Here is a 4,461-nt window from a genome sequence, read left to right as displayed (position 1 = left end):
AACCCTCTCCATGGAAAATCCTGCATAAATTAATATAGGTATTAATTATATATTAACATATATGTATGTAGTTTAAATACTGATATTAATACCCATATTAATTTAATATATGTGTATATATATATATGTATATACATACACATAGGAAAAGAATATACTTTATACAAATTTGTAAGAGTTTTTAAAAAATATGTATACACACACACATATATAATCTATATACATATGTGTATACACACACACACAAAAGGCTTTGAAGCTACATACCAAATTGAGGATCATAGGGGAACAATGATTAAAAAACAAAACTTACGATCATAACAATAGAAAAAATAAGACTTTTGATACACTCAAAATCCATTACTTTTTTAAAACTAGAAAGCAAATAGAGGGAAATTTCCTTGAGCCTTATCAATATTATTTCAATTGCTTTCTAGGGGAATGCATGTGGGTATAAACTGTGTGATTAAAAATGTTTATTTCTTAAAGCCCCAGAGCTGAGTAGATTGCTTTTGACAAGAGGTGCCTTAAGACAGAGGGGAAGGCAGCTGCCATGTGGCTTCCTCATCTCTGCAGGCCTTCAATTGCTTATGATCAGCACACACTCAGTGACCTCTGTTACCCCAACTGGTTTCCCCCAGAAAAGTTTAATTCTGTGGCCAATAACCTTCCCTCCATCCCCTATAAATCCTGGGTATATGGGGAAATTAAAACTCTGGCAAAAAACCTCTGACTCTATGACTCCATGGAGAGCCACAGAAGTATTTGACAGAGAGAAAATGATTCTGCAAACACAAAGATACACATACCGATATATGAGCTATCTGGATTAGCAACCCGAACCATTAGGAGATAGTGAATCTACGTTCTTAAAACACATACGTGCGGATTTTCTTGAAATAGCGGTCTCTCTTGTCCCATTCAAAAGAGGTTTCCATTCACCAAAATCCACCTGCAGATGATAAACGTAGGGAATTGCACAAGAATATCACATTCCAAGGTCAAAGGGGAAAGACACCCAACTCCTTCTCTATAAGGTCAGGGCTGGTAACCATACATTTAAACTAGTTTATCTGATATGGCTCCACCTGACTCCCAGCCTAGTTCCTCCAAAGCACGTTTACTTTGCATATGGAGATCATGCAGCCCATTTTCAGTTTCGATTCTGGATGTACAGGGTCAACAATTTAATCAATATTTGGAGAAGAATTAAGAATTGGACAGAATAGTGGAATGGCTGTTCTGATTGCATGGCAGTGCTCAAGGGGGTAAAAATCATCTCTACAACCATCTATTGAGCTTCTGCTAAACGCTAACACTGTGCTGGGCATGCCTCCTACATCACCACACGTGAACTCAGTCTCCTAAGACATAAATACTAATGTTCTCCTTTTGCAGGTCAATAATTTGCTCAAGGTTACATAACTCGTAAATGCCAGAGCATGCACTTAAACCAATTCTCCAGTTGCAAAGTCCATGTTCTCGCCCATTGTATTCATCAGGCTCTCTTTTTTTTCCAGGGAGGCAACATCAAGCTGGAAGATCTCTACTCCTGAGTTAAAGCTTTTTCTCATTCTCCAGGAATCCAGACATCCAGATCAGGCTCAGAGAAATGGCCTTTGCCTTCACCTTGTGGAGGATCCCAGGAGCTGGGAGGCCTTAGGGCTGGAGCTTGTCACCACTGGGTTGACTTTCATGCACAGAACCCTGCTGAGTCACCTAGGCAGTCACTGCTATTGCACAATAAATCAGCACACCACGGGGCCAGCCCTGCTCCTCAGAGTTGCTGCAACCCCAGGTTTTAGGCTGGCGACTGATTAGAAGGAAATCCAGACATTAGAAAAACCTGCTTTGGAGAAGAAAGCGGGTTCTCTCCCTCTCACTCTCTCTCTCTCTTTTATTTTTTTTAAAATTATACTTGACATACAATAGTATATTAGTTTCAGATGTACAACCTAATGACTCAACATTTTTATTCCTTACAAAGTGATGATCAGGATAAATCTAGTAACCATCACTCACCATACAAAGTGTCTGTCTCCAAAACCCATGCCCCAACCGCCACACTAGATGTAGAGTGGGTTTGTGCACATACAATGCTGGGCCCTGATGGAGACGAGGTGCCCACAATGTCCCTTTACCTCTCTTGCTCGAGCCCTCAGCAGAGTTGCTTCCAACCAGAGTTCCAAGGCTCTGCTCCTGCCCCTGGGAAAGAATGGGGACAGCTGAGAACCCAAGGGATGACCCACACCTTCCCTCCTGGCCTGGCGACTTGCCACAGCCTTTCACATCCAAGTGTAATCTCATCCCCCAGCGCCGCCAGGATCTTATGTGGCACCGGGTCCTGGTACTTGGTCACTTTTGCACGGTGGAGGTGTTTTATAGGAAACAATATTTTCATTTTAGATCAATATATCACAAAAATTGTTCTATAAGCTCCTTTCAAATGTGATCTCCCATTTCAACTTTTCACTGTTTAAAAAAAGTGGCATAATAACCCATGGACACAGACAATAGTGCAGTGAAGTCCTGGGGAGGGGGTGGGAGGCTGTGTCCATGGGCCATGCATACAAGTATATAAGTTCTTTTTTATTATTAAATATATTTTTATTGATTTCAGGGAGGGAGGGAGAGGGGGAGAGAGAAACATCAGTGATAAGAGGGAATCATTGATCGGCTGCCTCCAGAATGCCCCCTACTGGGGATTGAGCTCACAACCCCGGGCATGTGCCCTAACCTGGAACCAAACCTTGACCTCCTGGATCATAGGTCGACGTTCAACCACTGAGCCACTCCAGCTGGGCAGTATATAGGTTCTTTGGTTAAAGATACTTTTTGAAACAACAGTGGCATAAGTTGTTCAACTGATTTATTTATTTGAGCAAGAAAAAATAGTTATAGAAACATATTTACATAGATACATATATATATAGTTTTTTAAATATATTTTTATTGATTTCAGAGGGGAAGGGAGAGGGGGAGAAAGAAACATCAATGATGAGAGAGACTCACTGATTGGCTGCCTCCTACACACCTCTACTGGGGATCGAGCCCACAACCCAGGCATGTGCCCCAACTGGGAATTGAACCCAGGACCTCTTGGTCCATGGGACGATGCTCAATCCACCGAGCCACCACAGCTGGGCTAGTTTTAAAATATGAATTGATATATTACCATGTGTTCCAGCATCAAAAATAAATAAAAAGTGCATTCAAGACCTAATTTATACACTTAACAAAATTAGCTGGTTTTATAAAAACACATACAAAATGCCAGTGCTTTGCTTTAAGCAATGAGGTAAGAGAGAAGGTCTCAGGTTGCTCTTTGCAAGGTCTTCTCCACAAATCCCACACTGTGGGCAAGAGCCATCTTGACTTCCAATAAATGAGAAACCATGTGGGGTGGAATCAGCACATCTTTGACGTGTTTTGGAGGCGTGTAGACACCTCAATGTCCTATAAAGTAATAGTCATCCCATGAACGGGACAGTGACTTGAGAAGGCAATTCTGCAACTCATTTTTCTTTGGCTGCTCATTGGCTTATATTTCAACTGGGTGTTCCTCGTGTGACTTGTCTCTAAGTTCTAATAAAGAGAGGGAACGCACAATTTAAAAGAAGGGCAGCCAAAGCTACAGCAGTTGGTGGTGGCCAGGAAAAACTTGAGCTGAGTGAACTTGAGCTGCTGACTCAGAACACTGCTCACCAGGCCTACATGAGCATGCTCACTGCTTGCGCACTCGGAGGTTCTCAAGTAGTTCAGTTTTTTTAAAAAATAGGTAAAAATTATATTATCCATTGATTTTTTTTTTTAAGAAAAAGGAGAGGAAGGAGGAGGAGAAGAGAAAAAGGGCAAAGGAAAAAGGAAAAGAAGAGGAAGAGGAGGAGGAAAAAGGAGAAGTCAAAGAAGGAAGAGGAAGAGGAGGAGGAGGAAGGAGGAGAAAAAGAATGAAAGGAAAAGGGGGGGAGCTGAAGATGAGGAAGAAGAGTGGGGAGAAGAAAGGAAGTGGCTATTACTGTCTCCATTGGATTTGCCTCCTTGGATTGCAGGTGGTGGGGGCCAAGCCTGCTGGGTCAGTGCAGTAGAAAATCTCACATGTCCAGGATTCTTTCCAATGTGCCATACCCCGGCCCCTTTAAAGGACTTCTCATAAAATCCCTGCACCTCAGTGGGAAAGGCCTCAAGCCCTACCCTGAGCAGAAATTGCCACCAGGCTCCCCAGCAGCAAGAGGGCAGACAGCACACACCCAAACCCCATCGTGGGTGGAAAACACCTCATACCCATCCCCTCCACAGCCTACACAAATTGTTGGAATTGTCTTTGTTTCGGGGCTCTACCCCTTTTCCTCCTCCCCCAAGCTCTTTCCTGTAGAAGTGTAAGTCCTAGATCACTAGGTAAACATCTGTTTGCCTGTAAGATATTCCTGTCTCCTGCAGATAGCATTTGTTACAGTTACTTAA

The sequence above is a fragment of the Myotis brandtii genome, unplaced genomic scaffold, assembly GCF_000412655.1.
Source record: "Myotis brandtii unplaced genomic scaffold, ASM41265v1 scaffold197, whole genome shotgun sequence".
NCBI classification, from domain to species: domain Eukaryota; kingdom Metazoa; phylum Chordata; class Mammalia; order Chiroptera; family Vespertilionidae; genus Myotis; species Myotis brandtii.
The sequence above is the reverse complement of the archived record's forward strand: the minus strand, read 5'-3'. Positions refer to the sequence as shown.